Source organism: Montipora foliosa, chromosome 3 (genome assembly GCF_036669935.1).
Source record: "Montipora foliosa isolate CH-2021 chromosome 3, ASM3666993v2, whole genome shotgun sequence".
Classification (NCBI taxonomy): domain Eukaryota; kingdom Metazoa; phylum Cnidaria; class Anthozoa; order Scleractinia; family Acroporidae; genus Montipora; species Montipora foliosa.
This window is the reverse complement of record NC_090871.1, coordinates 19,663,207-19,683,206: the sequence shown is the minus strand read 5'-3', so window position 1 is coordinate 19,683,206 and position 20,000 is coordinate 19,663,207. Positions and strand designations below refer to the sequence as shown.

At 38.5% G+C, this 20,000-nt stretch overlaps 1 protein-coding gene across 8 annotated transcripts in view; it reads left to right on the top strand.

Annotated features, from left to right (window-relative positions):
• Positions 1-20,000, top strand: part of LOC137997029 (neuromedin-U receptor 2-like) — a 67,716-nt gene that overhangs the window by 13,633 nt on the left and 34,083 nt on the right. For 3 of the 8 annotated variants that reach the window (XM_068842722.1, XM_068842723.1, XM_068842719.1), the window contains exon 2: positions 6,191-6,263. The gene's annotated coding sequence lies outside the window, so the exon portion shown is untranslated. Of the gene's footprint in view, positions 1-3,404; positions 6,264-11,144; positions 11,287-15,239; positions 15,262-18,712; positions 18,735-19,220; positions 19,243-20,000 lie in introns of those variants that run through there. The other 5 variants (XM_068842720.1, XM_068842724.1, XM_068842729.1 and 2 more) reach the window with 5 other exon arrangements.

Here is a 20,000-nt window from a genome sequence, read left to right as displayed (position 1 = left end):
CACTAACGTTTCATGTTCAGTAACCGGAGAATTAGGGAAGCAGATGCTCGAAGGTGTAATAGCTGTTGAGTTTTATTCCTCAGTTATCGAGTTCCATAAGTATAAAACTTAAAAATGGATTGCTTTAAAATCAGAAAAGAACCAATTCACCGTTGCTGTTGAGAAAAGTGTATGCCGGGCAAAACAAGTTGCATCTCGGTAGCCTGAAAGTTAAGATATAATTTGCCTGTGTTTAAATTACTTTGAAATAAAGAGAATAAAGAAGTAATTTTCCATTTTTTAATTGCAAGATGCTGGCCGTTGTAAACCGTGTTTTAGAAAATATTTCAGATTGATTTACTGTGCCTCTGGACTATTTTGACATATCACTCAAAATTAATTTAAAGTAATTTGAGTTATTTGTCGGCCCAACAAATGTGTCAAGATTAACACCTCTCTCTCCTTTTGTCTCTCGCTCTGCCTTTTTAGTGTGAGTCTTGTTACAACTCCCACTGAGATTTTGGTAATTTTTTTTTTACCTAAACAGCGGGGACCCATATTCCTGACCCAAGTTAAGCTCCTCATGAAAGGTACTTTATTTCAGTGTCTAGTCGTTCAAACGCTGGAGCACTAAATGGGGACACTGTAAACTGAAATTAACAATTAACGCAAATCAAGTGAAAAGTTGGTTTTTGAGGAGAGGGGAAACCGGAGTATCTGGAGTAAACCTCTCGGTGCAGAGTAGAGAACCAACAAACTCAAACCCACATATGACGCAGAGTCTGGGAATCGAACCCGGGCCACATTGGTGGGAGGCGAATGCCATCCGCCATCCCTGTACCCCCTAGGGTTGTGAATATTGAGGGTGTTGAGACAGGGCCTTCGGGTTATCGTTCTTATCAGAGAAGACGTAAGTCTTTGGAGAGTGTAACCATTCGCAGGTGTCATTACGAAGGCAGCACCTTCTTCCTAAGTGTTACGGGTCCGGCCGGAATCAGCTGATCAGTTTTCCGATCTCGCTACCTCCCGCACAGTAATCCGATGCTCAACAGACTAAGCCACCCTGTTTTCAGATCCATCGATATTGATTTTTCTTTCTTTTGCATCAGAATTTTCTGACTCTGATTTTCTTGGCAGGACTTGATACCCTTTTACATTTATGTTCCATCTCTTCAGTTTCTTTTTACGTTATCCCTGACTTTGTTCCTTGCTGAACCACTTTATTTATTGTTGTCTTTTTCTCTTCCTATATTTTCGATTATTGCGAGCATTTTGTCCTTGATGGCAAAACCCTTGCGACTTTTGCGAAAATTGCCATATTAGCTGCTTGCCGAGGGCCATCTTTGCTCTTTGTTACCATGGCGCCTTTTTTTTTTTTTTTGGTGAAAAACAATAGCATTTTCCACAGTTGATAAAAATAGACTATTGCAAAGCATTATGGGATTGCAAGGCCGGCAAACGTCTTTGTCTTTGTCCGCATATTAATCCCACAATACTTTAAGCGCTAGATCGTGACGTCAAGTGAAAAGAGTGCTATTTGTCCGGGAGTTCTAACTTATGATATTTGCTATTCTTGTTGACGCGCATTTTGGACTTCCTTCCTTTCTTTCATAGACTTCTTTCGCAGACTTTGACTTCCTATTTGCGAAGCTTAACTTTAGGAAAAATTCAATACCAAGTGGACTGTTTAGTGGTTTGATGCCTTCCTTATCCTTTTGTACCATGATATATCATTTATATTTCAAATTACACGATCAATGACAGTATTTTGGGAAAAAGACCGGTTCGACGGTTCAAAGTCGCACGATTATATAGAATGTAGTTTGTGCAGAATCTGACAAAGAAAGGCCGTTCACTTTTTTATTTCCGTTCCCATCGTCGACCGACACCCCCCCCCCCCCATATTATTGAGTTTTCAAAGAAAAAAAGATATTTTACCACAACTGCTTGTAATCTCGCAATCTGATTGGCTAATTAGAGTCCAGACAATGCTGCATGCGTCATGCTCAATTCAATTTGTCCAGCAATGTAATAGCCAATGAGGAACGCTCATTTTGGGAAATAAACCAATCATATTGCGAGAAAGTTATAGACAACGCTTACTCTTTGTTCGTGTCATAATTTTGGTCACGCTCTGAAATAAAAACTTTCTTTGGCGTTGAATATTGTGGTAAAAAACAAATCGAAAGTGGTTCTGCTTTTTCTGTACTCTGATCGACAACAACATTAGTCATCACAGTGGTCAAAATTTGTTGTGGAATCACTCGACTGCACATCGTGAGTACACAACATTTTGACCACTTTGATGACGAATATCGTTTTCGATAAGAGTACAGACAACGCTGAACCACTTTTGATTTGTTAACTAGGCCCAGGAAGGTAGTGACCTTTTTTTTAATTATTTTTACTCTGAAATAAAACATTGGTTTTGCCCGTGCAGATTTTCTGTTTCAACTAAATCAATCTATCTCAGAGTTAACGAAAATGTTAACGCTATAATAACATGGGTGAAAAATTATTATTACTCCTTAATTTTGGCGCGAAATTTCAGTCTTAATTTTCAATTTCACATGTGAAATTACAATGTTGCCATGGCAACTTTTCCTACAGTGCCAAAATGGCGTCCAGGTTTGAAAATTAAGGAATGATTTGTCACCCATGATATTAATAGCTAATCAACTGGTATACTCGTGAAATTAGAGAATAATTTCACTTCTGTTTTGTCCAAAATCAAATTCACTCGTCGCCGTCGTCTCTATTCGCTTCTGCCCCAAGCCACTCAACTCCTTCTGCTGCTTGAAACTGGCGTTTTTTTAGATTGCTTCTGATTTTCTTTTTCTTTAAGGCCCGATTAAAGCGTCGCACCTCTACCGTGTCAAACTCAATTGAACTGAGTTCAACTTAAATTCGACAGCTAATTCCGATGTCGAGTTAAATTGTGCCGCATTTATTTCATGTTGGACCTGCCGTATTAATCGTAGGAATGTCTTGCAAATATGTTGATACATTATAATAATGTATGCATTTGATTCAACACGGCTTAAATTCGACGTTTGAATCGTTGCCGCATTTCTGCATCAAGTTTCACACAGCCTGTCGAAATTGCGGCAGAAAATCGACAGGTGATTCAGATGTCGAACTCAATTCAATGAGTTCGACACGGCAGACTGAGTGCATTGTTTGAATCGGGCCATATTTGGCGTTTTGTCGACTCGAATACGTCGAATATTGCGAACTTGATTTGAAAACAAAAACAGGCGATCCTCAGACGTATTTATTTCGGACACAACACTTTCTTTGAAAATACTTTAGACTGACTTGACTGTAACGGCTGTTTCTTGTGATTTAAAGTTCTTTTCTTGTTGAAGTGGAGGTTCCCTTTAAGAGCCGCGACCTTTTACGGAGCTACAACTTAAACAGTTTTTGTCCGATTCAGCTCAATTTTTCAGGTCTATTGTAATACAGTTTGATGTACAAAACGCTTTCGGCGTTTTTCAATTGTTTGACGTGCTTCGAATACTGCGTCTAAATTCCCGGTCAAAAACACTGTTTTCAACGTTGATGGAAGATGCAAAACGCAATATATATAAAAAATCGATGAAACAGATGGTGTTTATTTCATTCTCGTTTTAAGATTAAGAAACTGACCTATGACGAGACCTTCTTAAGTGTCACCGACAATAGTACACACAAAAAAAAACAGCAAAGCAATATTTGAAACCTGTTTTTATTACCGCGAGCGATGCAGATGATGTATATTTGTTTCTTTCAGACATCCCGCATACATTGTAGTCCGCACAACTATGGAAAAAAACTGAAAAAAACTCGTCCACTGATTGGGATGCAGGGCTGGCCCGGGATCGCTTCCCGGATTCGACGCCATATGTAGGCTGAGTTTGGTTGTTCAGTCGCTAGTCTCCACCGAGAGATTTTTCCCCGGGTACTCAGGTTTTCCCCTTCTTTCTCGTAAAAGTATTCTCTTCCCCTGTTACTCCAGTCTCCTGGTTTATTTGGTTTTGAGCTGCCTTAAATAAGCTACGATATTCCAGGTCTTCTTCATAGTTAGCTGTGTTCGCATTTCCATGGTCGACTTGTGTTGTTGGTGAGTAATTTACATTTTGATCTTGAGTCGCTCTTGTTGAAATAAAACTTGAATTTGTAGGTGTACTTCCTGAAGTTGAATTCGGACGATTACATGTTTGTGATTCCTGTTGTTGCTGTCTTATTTCATCAGTGATCCGTGTTGATATAGCCATGGTTGTTTTCTCAACGTGTGCGAGTTTATCCCGTAGATTTTGTGCGGTTTTATTCAAGTGCTGGTAGCCCATGCTGTTCCAGTAGTGCAGCATTAAATTCATTATCCCTTCTTTCCGGCCATTCTCTTTTCTAGGACAGTTTTCGGATTGATGAACGTCTGTCGCTTTCTTTTTACACTGCTTAAGATCGATACACATTCTCTCCGTCCATCTTGTTCTACCCAGTTGGATTCTTTTCTCACTCATTTTGCAACTAAATTCGTTTCTTGATACACTTTGAGTGGACGGTAGATTATTATTATTATTATTTGCAGTTTATTGTAACATCTATTTGCAAAATTTGGGCGCCCAAAAAGCGTAACCAATTCCTGTTAATCCCTAAAAAAATTACAATCCTCCATCGATATCATATATATCCTACATAATAGTATATCCTAAGTACCTAAATATAAAAATCCTAACCATTGATCTGTGTATCTACAAATGTTAAATCTTCTTTCTCGTAGATCGTTGTAAAGAAGAAAAATTCTAATAAAAATCCCTAATAAAATTAAAAAAATAATAATAAAGGCTAATAAAACTCCCTAATAATGTATACGGCCTTTAAGTTTATTATTATTATTATTATTATTATTATTATTATTATTATTTTTCTTAGCTTAAATAGTTTGGTTTTTTCTGTTTTGTTTCGTGGTTGTTCTGTCCTCGCCTTTATCCTTAATTATCCATGTTACATCTCACTTTGTTACACTATTTATTGCTCAACTTTAGTTTATTTCTCATTGTACAACTGACAATGTATGATGTTTCATCCGAAACATGTATTGATTAAAGATGATTTTTAAAAACATCGTATGGATCATCAAAGCGATATCTTACTTCGTGCTGCTACGAAGTTTCGGTATTATTGTTATTATTATTATTATTATTATTATTATTATTATTATTATTATTATTATTATTATTATTATTATTATTATTATTATTATTATTCTCAAAGATCGATACCGATACCAACATTTTAAAACGTTCTCAAGTTAAGATTTGGGCAAATTTTCTTCGGCGTTTATAAATTAATGAAGGGTATAAAAATGAGCAGATGGCTTCAAATACTTATAAAAAACAGTGGTGGAACGACAACGTGCAAATGCCATGCCGGAGTCGGCAAATTTACCCTTTGTCCAACTCAGTCAGTCACACGATCAAGAAATGACTGTCATAAACTGTACTCATGTAAGAAAGTAATCACATAGCAAATGAAATTAAACTGATTGAATAGAGTGAATTTCAAGATTATTTTTTTCAAGATCGAAAAATGACTAAGTAAATCAAATGCCAGCTTTAGGTCTACCTTGATGTAGGGCTTGACTTACCCGCTTTTATAGTCACTTGAGATTGGCTCTCATGACGTAGGATTCACGCTAAATGGGATCATACTACTTGTCAAATTTACCGAAAAGGTGGCTTAACTATGTCACACAAAATGATGCAATTTCATGACACCCAAAATGCACAAAAAGTAGGACGAAACATTGCAATAGCCACTTAAAACTGCTGAACAACATAAAAAAATACAGCAAAAGGCAAGATAGACAAGATTGAAACGGATTGCATTTGGGTAATCTTGAAGGAAGTCGGTCGCACGTTTTTTAAGTTTATGGCAAATCGCCCGGATAAATGTCGTTTTTGCTCAGAATCCTCTTGTTCGTAATGTAACCATAATTATATCAGTAAAGGATTCCACCATTTTCGAGTCAGTTAAACTCGTGATTAACTACAGATTTCCCCGAAACACCCTAAAGTAACGTGACATAGCCCCTGGCAAACGCTTAAAATTAAATGCATTTTTCTTTTTAGCAACAAGTTAATGTGATAAGAACTCACGAGTTATTAATTTATGCATGGTTATTAATAAATTTCACGCAACTAGCCTGACAGTTCTTACTCTTTTATAGACCTACATATTCAAACAAATTTAAAGGATTCAACTTGTGTGCTGCTTAATTGACGACGGATTACAGCTGAAAGGTTAGTTTTAAAATTAACTAGTTCCAAGTCATTCCGTTGGCCTAGACCGACTCAAATCTTCTCAGCACCTTTTATACGCATCAAGCAAAGACAAGGACACAAACACAAGACCTGCTGATGCTAAACTGCTTGCAACGCACATGACACACACCATCCCCGCATGCAGTTCCATTTCCTTGATCCCTTTCTGGGTCCGTTTTCGAAGGTATAACAAGAAATACGAGTAGAAGGAGACATACGGGGCTCCACAATAGATATCGAAGCTTGTATACAGTCCAAACCCCCAGCCATATTTCTCCATGGGACAGTCAACAAAATAAAACCTGGCAATTACAGACTGAGGAAAAGCTTCGAGAACGATTTTCAAAGCGCTCATCTGGAGAAATCGCTCCTCGTAAAGATTTGTGCCTTCAGTGTTGTCCACAGCTTTGCTACTATGTCCTAACTGGCAAAAGTAAAAGTAGAGGCGACCGAGAGAAATGAAGCATCCGGTTATGGTGAATGTGACCAAGGCTGCAAAAACGGACGCCTTTTGAGAATGAAACAATCTTCCTTCATGATATTCGAAGGTTATGGCTCCGTCCACAATCTTATCCGCTATTTCTACCACAATAGCAACTGTTGTCGCAAATGAGTGGACCCATCTGCAGTAGTATTCGCACTGTTTCACAAACGACCAAATAAAAGTTATACATGATTTTGTTTTTAGAAATTTCTGTGGCTTTAAATCCATTTTAGTAAGGCCCAGCTAAAGGGCCTACTGACGTGTTTTTTGGGGTGCGTTGCCAAGGATGTAATGGTTACGTAATTTGAGAGAATGTGGCATTATTTTGGTCAGTTTCCAACTTTTGTAAACCAATGACCCTAAACATGACGTCATTATGCCACGCTCATGGTCACGTGGTCACTAAAAGAAAACTCTAAATTTGTCTACATGTTTCCGTATTTAATCAGTGGTGTGATAATTTGTATTCGAATTGCATCCAGCTAAGTATAGTTTTCTTTTTATTTTGAAAAAATGTTCTTTTTAAAGAGATAAACAATACTGAAATACCCAGAACATTTTCAAAAAGGATTATTTGAAAAAATCAATGCTTAGCTATATTCTGTATTTGGGGGTCATATAAAAAATAATAAACACTTAATGACTGGTCCCGAGGGAAACAGTTCATTTGGTTTCCCGAGAATCTCAATGGTTCACCGAGGCGCAGCCGAGGGTAACATTGAGATTCGAGGGAAACAAAATGAACTGCTTCCCGAGGGACCGTTCATTAAGTGATTTGTTGTATAGCACAAAAAAAAACAAAGTGCAACGGCAACAGAAAGGGTAACAGCAACAGCGGTCGTCGGTCTACATTCGCGGGTAACAGGGCACTTTTACCCTCTGACGTCTGTCGGCCCTTAAATCCTTTTGCCTTGTTAAATATTGCATAAAATCTTTGAAACAAGTTAAGAGTGGTTACCAGTCATCCGCGGAGAACCACAGGGTTCATTACTAGACCCTGCACTGCTTTTGTTATTGATTAATGATGTATCAATGCTGCACATCAGTGTATAGATTCACCTTAACATCTTACGACGGTGACGTCAACGAGAACGCCACCAAACTATAGCATTTAATGAGCAAAGCAATCGCTCGACACGTGCGGTGTGTAAAATCTGTACATTTTTTTAGTTCTCTATGAATCTTCAACGTAAATGACCAAAATCTCAAGCTCTATGGCCAACGTGAGCACATAGAGACGAATTTCAATTCAACGCCGTTCCTCCCACTTCAGTTCCTGAATGGTTCGAGTAGTTTATAGAAGTTCGACGAACTAGACTAATGACGAAAAAGTTTGGAAAATGCAAACTTGTAATTTTGAACGACGTTTTCGTTGACGTCGCCGTTGTAGATGTTGAGGTCCCTAGTTACTAGGGAGCTTTAGCAACGACGACGGGAACGGCAACGGCAACGAGAACGGCTTGTAAAAACATAAACTCACGTTATTGCGATCACGTCGCAACTGTTCAAGCTTTTTAATATGATAAAGGTGTGGCAGTCCCTCAGGAATGAAACCGGTATTACCGGCACTTAATTTAGGGGAGAAAAATGAAACTTTATCTCCAAGTGCTAACGTTCTCCATAACACTTCAAACTTGGTTATTTCGACACCGCGGAAATACGTTTTCTTTTGGCGGGGGGGAAGTGGGCTGCAGTATTTTTCTGGTCAGCGGCACACCTTAACGAAAACACCGTGAAATGCCGGCAACTTTTAAATGGTTTTCGCCATGAGTCTCGGTCGACAGCCAAAAAAGTTAAAACTTAGAGCGAATACTGTAAACTTAGCTTTGAAACTCGGCTCACCTTTTGGAGAGTTCTCATTTCAGAACCAAACTGAAGTTGCACTCGATGTGAAATTGTTGTTTTCGTGAAGGTTAATACTCGCAAGTGGCGAGTCCGAGGCAACTAATTTCGTTTACAAAAGATGTTGTGCGCCAGGTCTAAGACCAGGCGGCTTTTCTGTGGCTGTAGCGATTAATTAATCAATTAAGTAATCACCTGTTTGTGATTTAGTGGAGTGAATCTCTAATAAGTAAATAAATAAATAAGTGAACAAATTATGCGAGGCGAACAAGCGACGTGTCGACATGAAGTTAGTGTGAAAATTATACGACTTACCTATGTCGCTTCACGCAATTTACACCTTGAATCCAACCAGTTTCAAAACTCCTACTAACTATGCTGTGAGGGAGAGGGCGCTTGAAGCTTTGTCAGCTCGAGTCAGCAAATTGCACACTAATCCACTCAAAATGACTCCCTTGTACCACTATTCGTTGCGGATGTGGTGTAAGTATTAAAAACCCGTTTCAGGGAATCAAACTCACAAAAAATTAGCAGTATCAATAACATTTTCACCTTACTATCACGCAAAATACCGATCCTTTCATCGAACTCCACAGCCTCATGGTGATGACCACTGACCAGTTACTGTGACGTCACAAAAACGTATTTCCGTGGTCTCGGTTATTTCACGTTGTTGCTTTGCTGACGACGGAAAAGAAATGGACAAAAATGAAAAACGCATGTGAAGAGCGTGCAAAGCTATTGTTTTTGCCCACTGAATATGCAAATTTGTGACGTTCTCGTTGTTGTCGCCGTTGTCGTTGCTAAAGCTCCCTACTTTCACATCGACGACGGCGAAGTCGACGAAAACGTCACTTCAAAATATAACTTAGTTGGGAATATCGTAAGATATTCACGATTCGTCCATCTCGTTCGCGTCGAATGATGACGAATAGTAAAACAAAATTGAGCAAAGGGCCTTGTTATATACCTAGCCTTTCACTCAACAAAACGAGCACTGTGATTGGTTGGTTCTTGGTCAAGTGCCCCTGATCAAGTTCAAATGTATCCTGATCGGGCTACAATTCCACAGTTGTTGCCCGATCCGGATGTTTTGCTGCGATTGTTGACGGAAAAGTCTAAATATACAACAAAGCACTTAATGTCTGGTCCCTCGGGAAACTAGTTAGTTTTCAGTTTTCCTCGAGTCCTGATGTTTCCCTCGACTTCGTCTCGGGAAACATCAAGACTCTCGGGAAAACAAAACAGACTGTTTCCCTCGGGACCATACATTAAGTGAATAATATCGTGTATACTGGACAGTTGCTGAAGGCTACTACATGGGCTACAAGCCCTCGTATGCAATCGAGGCCGGGGCCAGTTTTCACCCAATCCATGATGGCGCACAAACCCTGAAATCACATAGCATCCAAAAAGAAGTGACGGGCCAGGATTAATTTATCGGTACAATCATTAGCAGGCATGGCAAGAGTGATCACTTTTAGTTCACAAAATTTCGATCCCTATGCGTGTTACTGGGGCACTACCATTTGCTGTACGCAAAAAAAATTATCAGTAGCTTAGAGCCCTTCAATGATCGTTTTTATGCTAGAGACGCATAATCCGTCCAGACGAATTACACGTCTCTCATGTTATCCGTCTAGTGTAAAGACGGGACGAACTATATGAGACCCATAATTCGTCTCGAACGAACTTGGGCAAACAATCTTTTCTGCGGCTGTTAAATTCGCCTAGTATAAAGACGGGCACAAGACGCATAACTCGTGTTGTGCCTGTCTTTACACTAGACGAATTTAACAGCCGCAGAAAAAATGTTTGCCCAAGTTCGTCCCAGACGAATTATGCGACTCTAGTATAAAAACGGCCATTAACAAAGCTAATTAAATATCTGCTTCCTTTGCTTTCCTTCTAATTTTTCATTTTAGCGAATTTTATGTCACCGTCATAAAATAAATATAAACAAAAGCAAAAGAAAATGATTAATTTTTCTCTTGACAAAAGCTGTCTATGTTAGCTGTCCAATGAACTCTAATCGATTTTCAAGTAGAAATAAAGTGTATTTACGCAAGCATGCACGTTCATATAATGCAAGTGTTGAAATAGGTACTCATGCATGCTCTTCAGTTCAATTGAACACAAAATCAAAGACCACTAATTTCGCATGTGGATTTGAATTTTTCTTTTATTGAATCGAATTTCAAGTTGTTGAAGGATTCTGAGGCGAAGTCCGTTTTCGGATATTTATGAAGCCGACGTCATGGCCACATCTTTAATTACTTTGAATTCGCAGACATTTGTAAAAGCTTATTGTCTCGACCGCAGACTTAGATAAACTGCCTTCAATCAAATTCGTTTTGTGGGGATACTTCGTGAAACACAACGGAAGAGATCGAGGAGTTACAGTAACCAATTATTCTAAAAAATAGGGTTTCAAAATTTGGTGTTACATGCTATATAATCAATTTACAACAGATTTTTCGCGCTACAAGACAAATATCTAAATCCCACTTCCCCTATTAATTATATCAGTTCCTTCTTCGGGACACAATATAAATAATTGAGAAAGACACAGTAAGAAAATCTGAAGTGTTCTCCGAATGCTCGCAAATTGACATCGGCCCAGTAGACAGAGATGTGCCGGACTTAACTTGAACGGTATTTTCATTATACCAACAGGTACGGGCTCGCTGATATTTCTAGTCATTACCGATATCTTCTTTGTTCCCGCATGAATAAGTGAAAAATCGTATCTTTGTCAATTACTTAGTTTCATCGTCACTATAGTTAATGCAAGTAAAAAACATACTGAAACAACGGCAGCATAAACTCTGGAGTTTATGCAATGTTTGGGGGTGATTTTACATTTTATAAACCGCACGCTGGTCATAGCCTAGATTATGATAAGTTATATCTTTTCAGTTCTATGAAAATATACGGGACAGACGATCTCATAAGAAATATAAGTAACACAGCAGAAGAACTGGAAACCCGTTCGCCGGATTCACTGATTTTGTCACTCCGAAAAGACGTCCTGGACTTATTACAATGTTTAGCTTCTCATAAAGGGCCATTTCGCCACGGGAAAGGGTTAACTTCGTCGTTATTTGGAAAGACCCAGGGATATCTCTGATTTCGAAATTCGGTCTTCCGAATTAAGATTTTCAACGACATAATTCTTTGGGTGCCGCTGATAAAACTTGTGTAGAGGATATTACATGGCCGCGCGGGGATACGGTTTTAATCTTCGAGTGCTGCGCGTTTGAAGATATGATTTTTTTAAAAAAAGGAATCGATGAAAAATTGGGATTTTTCAGTTGTTCCTACTGCTTAAAAAAAGGCTCTTGAAAGTTACAACCCTTCAAGAGTAATGAGTTTTGAAAAGTGCATCTTTTTCCGTTTAAACCTGTAAAGAACGAAAGCTCATCATATTCCAATATATAACATAAATAGAGGATATTACGGCCGTCCGGGGACACGAATTTTATCTTCGAGTGCTGCGCGGGATGAAAATACGACTTTTTTTCTAGCAAAAAGAAAATCTTAGCATTTAATCAGTATATAATGATCTATATGATTAATTTATTATAAAGATATAGATGAATAGACAACCATAAACCATTTGAAATACTTGGAAAGTACTTACGTTATACTAACACGCTCGATAAACAATAAGAAATGTTAATTTTCTGATGTTCTACGATTGGTGTAAGATAAAACCTGAAAGATATATACATAACGGTCACTTCGGCTGAACAAAAACTGTTTTATAAAAAAATAGAAGAATCATGTTGTTATCTAAGTTAATGTCTGCGATTAGGACGGTTAGTTCCAAAGTATTTGTGTTATGTGTTTTTGTAAAAAAAAATGTTCCTAAAATTGGATATCTTCATCGCGAAAATCTTTGACGTGTGAGGATATTGATTTCGTCATGGTTACAGACATGCCAGCCAGTAGTATTAGTGCATCCTGTTCACTTGGAAAAGGGTGCGGCCGTTGGTGACATCAATTTAAAAATCCAAATTCAAAGCAAACGTATTTTATCTTTGCATTTTCGTTACAATGCTTGTCATGTTAACGTCTCAGATTTGGATTTTATTAAGAATATCACATGATCGCGCGAGGATAAGAAGCGCGAGCGTTGATAAATAAAGTTTATTAATCAACTTTAACTCCCAAAGTTACGTTTTATGGAACGAATATATTTATGCAACTTCAACAAAAATATTTTCATTCAACAAAACAACTTTTCCCGTAAATCAATAATTAAAATTCTGTGTGGAGGAGCTTTGCCATTGGTGGAAATATGGTAACATGAATTTGAGCACGATATAAATCAACAGATTGCCATTACTACGTGCTGCATTTGTCCTCACATCCACATCACATAAAAATGCCATCCCATTCTCTCAATTTCTTCGGACTAAGGCGCCTCTGTAGTGACGAGTCTGACCTTAGCGGCAAGTGCGAGGAAATGTACCAGTTTTTCAAAAAACGTGGCTACCCTTGCTCAGCTGCGCTGTCACCACAGGCAAACATCGTGCTCAAGAAATCGATCGAGAGACCACCCCACAAACATTACAGAACGAAGAAACCAACAGAATTCCATTCACCCTCACCTACCATCCACGAAACCTTGCAGTCAAAAATGTCATTCTCAAAATTCTCCGCAATGATCCTGAAACTAAACATATATTTCCTCTATCACCACTTATTTCATTCAAACGCGACAAAAACATAGGTAACAACAACCAACCGGGAACTTTCAAATGTACACACACACGATGCAAAACTAGTTGTCATTTTATTTCTAACATGGTTAAGATCTCCGGACCGAATCGATCCGTTAAAATCACTGACCACTTTACATGCATCTCCGCAAACGTCCTCTATTGCATACATAACTTGCACACTACGTAAGAAGACCTACATAGGCGAAACAGGGAGAAGATTGGCGGACCGCTTTCGCGAACAATTACGCGATGTAGAAAAAGCGACACAGATCATAGTGCATAAAAACCAGTTACGCACCACTTTAATCTTCCTAATCCCTCCCACCACAACATGACAATTTGCGGCCTATCCCTACACCACGGGAAGACAGAAAGCCCCAAGAATCTGGAACAAAAATTCATCTTTCAACTGCCGGGGTACACTCTATCCTCACGGAATCAATGAACGCCTCTCATTCCATTAATTTATTCACAAATTCATGCTACCATTCTTGTTCCGCTAATAAAGCCTTAGAGGGACTCCTCGTTATTTCAGTTTTTCATTAATCAAAACCCCCTTGCTATCCAAGAGTCTTTTTCAAAGAAAACACTGGAGCATATATTATGTGCGAAGGTCATCTCTTCCCTGGAAGAGATTGGCCGATCCGACTTGGAATGTTCAAGAACGCTCTAGATTTGTTATTTTTCTTTTTGCTCATATGTATCAGAGTGTAATTAGTACATATTTAGCAATTCAGCAAAAAATATATTGAAGCAAGGTAATGTATTTTTTTCACATTGAAGCTTCGTGGGAAGAACAATTAAGATAAACACAACGAGTTAAAGTCATCACAGATTACTATTTCGACAATTTTTCCAATTTTGAATTAATACACACGTAGGTGTTGAAGAGTGTTCCCACAAAATCCACTGTAATCACTAGAAACGCAGGTGACTGAGGCCAGTTCTTAGCGGACAGTTTCGTTTGCGGAAGTGTCTTCAGCGACGGAATCGATTAAAGGTGTGGATTATTGTAAGTTCGTTTCAATTATTCAATTGGCTTTTTTGAAGTTCATAACCTCTTCAATTAAGCATGGTTACCTTCACTACGAGAAATAGCCTTTCTCAGGGTAATTACTGTACTGGCTCGGTTCGTAAATCGATCCGAGTTTTGCTTTTCAGCGTTGACTCATTCGACTTTGCTCATTGCACCGATCGACCTCAAAGAGCGTGGCTTATCCGTGGATGGTTATTTGGTCGTCTTAAAGTCACGAATTTCCTTTTACTTAATTAATCAAGTCAGACAAACTTTAACCTCGAAAAGGTTTCCTAAAGAATTTGGTTCCAACAGCTTCGTAGTAATGGCGCGTTTGGTGGTCAAAATTCAAACATACATTAAAGCTAACCTTAGGCCCAATTGAATTGAATTGCCGAATTGAATGTTTGAATTGCCGAATTCACGTTTGAATTTTGACAATAAAAACGCGCCATACCCATAGTATCCGTATCACACCAAATATATTATAAACAACGAGCCTTCAAAACACAGCCTCTGTGAAAATTGAACCACAGCGAAGAGGATTTCCACGACCTTTCAATTTTCCTATAACAGCGGGAGGAAAGTGGTTATTTAAGTTACGAGCTTGTATTAATCATTCAAATGAGATTTTTTTATTATCATTTTCTGTTCTGACAAAGAAATAGAAGATGACTTTTTTTTAAACGCCATTAAAAAGCGAAACAGTCCGATTACCGGTGAAAAGACGTGCTTGCTCTTTAACCACTCAGCAAATTGATTACTGCACAGATTGACGTCGCGTCCCTGTAAACACTTGTCATTAAATGAGAAAGCAATCATTTGGACCAGACAATTTTGATGTACATCGTCGGCTGCATCGACTCTCAAGGTCACTAAATGAGGAGAAAGTTTCGAATGGAAATGGTAAGGCCTCAAAACTGTTACTCATAAACTTTGTGAGACGGCAAAAAAATCCACGTGCTTTTCGCAAATAGTAGATCAAAGTGTTCTCATCGTATTTTTGTCCTTCGGAGAGGGCACAGTATTGATTCGGGCCTGCCTCTGTTGTGTTAACCTCACCACGAGGCCCCATTTGTTCAAAGGGTGGATAACTTTATCTGGTGGATAAGTTTCTGCCCAGAATATAAAATTTACTCCACTTCAAACGTTGGCCAAGATTTTCAAACACACCTCAGTCTACTCACTGATATGCTGAGAGTGTGCATATTCAAGGTTACGTGAGAAAACAAATGCCGAGATCTTTGGAGAGACTGAATTGAACTGTCGGACCAGACACATTAATTTATTAAACTAATATATTCATTCAGCGATCAGTGGATTTACTCGTTGTCTAATTTGTAATGGAAGATAGTTCCGCGTCTTTGTCAAGAGGCGAAAAAGATATTTTTCAGTCCCTCATTTCAATACTATTTGGGTCGAAAAAAATACTCAATGTATGTAAAGCCTATATCTCCTTTTTTTTTTCAAGCTCAAATCAGGCAAGCCGTCACATTTAATGGTAAAAAGTTACGCTCTTTGTAGAAAAACGCAAAAAGTTTACTTCAAACGAGTACTTTTGTGCAGCCATTTTGCACCTGTTCTTGGCGACGTGTTACCAAGAAAGAGTTGTATTCACACTTAAAAACATCACATGAATGTTTTCAAGTTTTCGTGGTGTGACTAAATCAAAACATATTTTGTATGAGCCTTTAACCGATGAAGAAAGTTTTTGAATTCGATAAAGTAAATTTTGACCGGAAATCGTTACAAACATCACCGACGCACTCCGTTGAGAATCACCAACCAATTTCTCGCCAGACATTGTTTATCTTTATCTTAACTTACATTTTGCCACACTGCACTGATCAATTACAGAAAATACAAGATTACCAAATTAAAAAAAAAGGAAGTGACGAAGAACCTAAATGAAACCTTGGGCCTTATATGAAATTCGGTTTCCTCACAAACTACGAGAAAAAGAAAAGATCATTGCAAGCAAGAGGGGGGAGAAGGAGCGTCGATCTTACATTGAAAAATCAATATTTCGTAACATAGGATTTTTTTGCCCATTTTTTTAATGATGCGAGAGAAAATGAGCTGGAATTGTAACAACACGAACAATTTTCATTTCGTTTGAAACAAGACCATTAGGGATGGATAAATTGACGATGTGTATTAGAGGAGCGGATATATACTTAATGGATTGCTTGATAGGAGACTAGGAACATTACCGTAGCCAGCAGCTTTACCTGATTGAAACGAACGCGCGATCTCAACGATTTCATCCTCGGTTGCTAAGTTTAAAAACATTGATTGTTGAAAGTTCCAAAGAAATAATTCTTATGTGATAATAATCTTGGTGTTATTCTCTTTGACAAGTGGGATCCGAAATCATACACAGAATCGGAATCAGCTGCGGATCACGAATTCGTGATAAACCTTACGTTTCCGGTCACGTTTGATTGAAATAATGATAGAACTGAAACGATTTCTGAGAATAGCGAGCACCGTACTAAAGAGCCAAAGAGAATTCAGTGATAATCAGATTTAAGAATACGATGCTTTATGAGGTCGTTTGATGAATTTTCAGTTTCCTTCAGACCCGAAGTTAGCCATTGTTTCCGTAAAATTTGCCCGTAAGGAAACCGAAACTCACGCCCTGTATTTTGTCTACTTTGTCTTTAGTACTTTGTTTTTTTTTTTTTTGCTTGTTTTTTTTTCTTGTTGTTGTTGTTGTTGTTGTTGTTGTTTTTTAGTACTTCTATCACATGCAATCGTATTGTCAGAAAGTGATTAGCATGTTAAATTGAAACTCATCTCATTTCCTATCTCCACCACTGAAGAAATTAAGGCGCCTCTAAATCCGCTGAGAATGAACGTGTTTTTTAACTTTGAGGAATGCCTTTCGTCTGAGCAAACTGATTACTCTCCAGCAATAAAAATTGTTCGTTTTGGAGAAATAAGCGGCTTTTAAAGACGAAATATTGGGTGATTTTACACGGATTTCCTGTAGCTATACTGACTTAACTAGTCACAATAATGACAGCATTTTCTTAGGCAATATCATTGGTGTTTTAGAAGGGTAACCAAACATTGCCGTTACATGAAATAGTGTTGTAGAGTCAATCCTTCAAATAGGCGTCACTCTTTTGACATTGTCACTGGTTTGAGCCACCTTAAATATTTAAGTTTCGGATCGTATGAGAAACCACTGTCATTTCCAGGGGAAATAAATAATCACGGAAGGAAAATCAATATGAAAATCACTATGACAACGCCGTACCGGCAACACAAAAGGATGCTCCTCGTTATGGCATGAAATAAACTGCCATATCCTCCCCGCCCCCCTCGACCACCACCACCACCACCACCACCTCTTGTCACACGGCTTTAAGCATTTAAGCACGGGTTGGAGTCATTCGAGTTGTCCGTCAGCGCTTATCAGGAGAATTCCAATTTAATCGAGTAGTCTAATTAAATGAATTCATTGCTTTTCAACACCACAGAACATGTTATCAAAGTCTATTTATCTCACATGACAATGCTAGTTGTTCCGATTGGCTACCAGTCAAATTGTCTCGACTGGTAGCCCGCAATTGGAGCCTCTTTTCTAGATTTTACGTTGCATGTATGGTTAACTTGTTATGTAAAATAATTTTTATTTGGTAATTTGTCCATCATCTCTGTAAATAGTGTGAAATAAATGAAGCAAATAAGTTGATGTACGCATCCATCAAAGAAAGCTCCAAACAGAAAATTAATTAACCTTCACAGAGCCAAGACCACTAAGAGTGTTTATGCGACGCGGGTGACAAAAATATATCAACTGAAAAAACTTGGCTTATAATACGAAGGCTGTAAGAGATCCTGTATACTTTTCATCGGCGGAAATATTATGCTGGAACGAAATAAAGTAAGCTTTTACTCTTTGCATTTCTGAAAATTAATGTTTTGGCCGCAGGCTATGTGAGCTCAGTGGGAAACACGCCGAATTTCGCATCTACCCGAAAGTGAGTTCGTCATCTTGAGCAATTCAAAAAACGTCCATCAACTCAAGTATAAAGATGTTACGAGCTCGAGAAACGCATAAAATGTTTGCACCAAAACTACTTTGTGGGTATTAAAACTAAGCGCGGCATGTTTGCGTATCAGTTCACAGTTGCTTTCCGTGGGTGAAAAAACTGGTGAAATTTGATCACAAAACAGCTTTATAAACAACCATTAGTCTTGAAACCTCTTAGTGTTATCGCAAACTCTTCGCAAACTCTTACAGCTTTCAACAGCTAATTCTCAACGGAGAAGTGTTCATTTGTTGAATACTTCGCACCAAACGTCACGACTGACAAACTTGTTGACCGCCTATATATTCAGCTTTTGTTTGGAGATATATCACGTAGGTACATATTTTCTTTTCACTTACAATTTTTCAACATCATTTGGTGCGATACGATCAGATGTCGAATGTAAAGCTTTCACTATTTTAAGATTCCTAGATTATCTGAGGCTATCATTGGGCTGGAATAGGGAGTGTTAAGGCATTGCATCAATCCCATCATTCCCCAAAACAACGCTTTCCTGCTGAAGGCGATGAAACTGATTGGTTTTAAAGTAATACATCAAATCCAATATAACGTCGACACAGAGTTTCGACGAATACTTCACAAAGTATCGGTGGCGTTTCTGCAGGCATATTTTCCTCACCGTGATTACCAGCCGATTTTCACGGCCCTGTATTTTCTTCCAGTAAAGTAAGACCGTATTAAGGCGTTGGATGACGTTGAGAAGCCATATGCGTCCAGCTTTTTCAAGAGCAATGGAGGATTTAACAAATCAAAGGCCTTGGACATGTCGGTAGATAGGATCCCGACAATATTATTATCATCGATTGCTCTTTTCCAATTTTCCGTAAGTTTGATAAGCGATGTTTCAGTGCTGTGCCTTTTACGGTATGCTGTTTGATTTAAAGGGTAAATGTAAGAAGGAAATCCTCAACTGAAAAGAGGGAGATTTTAGCGTCGCATTTACGACAAACGCCAGGCTGTAAATTGCAATTTGATAAATATGCCTTTTACTTTTTGCCTTTTGCCTTTTTTAAGGGGAGGGGGCAGGGAGAGAATTCGGGAGAAAGACTCCTAATCCTATCGCCTGCTACGCAGGCTAGTCACTTAAGGAGGTTCCCTAGAGTTTTACGACCGCGTGCAAGCTAGGCGCTCAGTATGGTGCGAGATTTTAAATCCACGAGATGTTCACGCAAAAAATGTAAACAAACATGGCTTCCCCGTTTAGTAACATCGTCCGGATAAACTTCATAAAATTTCTGGAAGCTCGAGATGCAAGTTGTTTCCCTGGTATAGGCCGCTGTTTCGAAAGAAGAGTAAATGTTACACGAGTCAGCAGTTTATCTTTGACAGAAAGTGTCGATTATCGAAAGCGGGGATTACATCGTAAACAACACAGAACGTTTCTGTACTTTTACTCAGTGCTGGGTTTGGTTGCGGCTAACTCGAAAGATAAAGAAGGAGGAAATTCACCGTATTCATCATTTGTCAGTCAGAGCCTTTCTCCCTCTCTCTTTCTCTCACCACGTAAAGCACAACGCGAATGGGCGCTTCACGAAAGGAACTCTAAAAAATGTGGACCACATGAAACATGGATATCGAAAC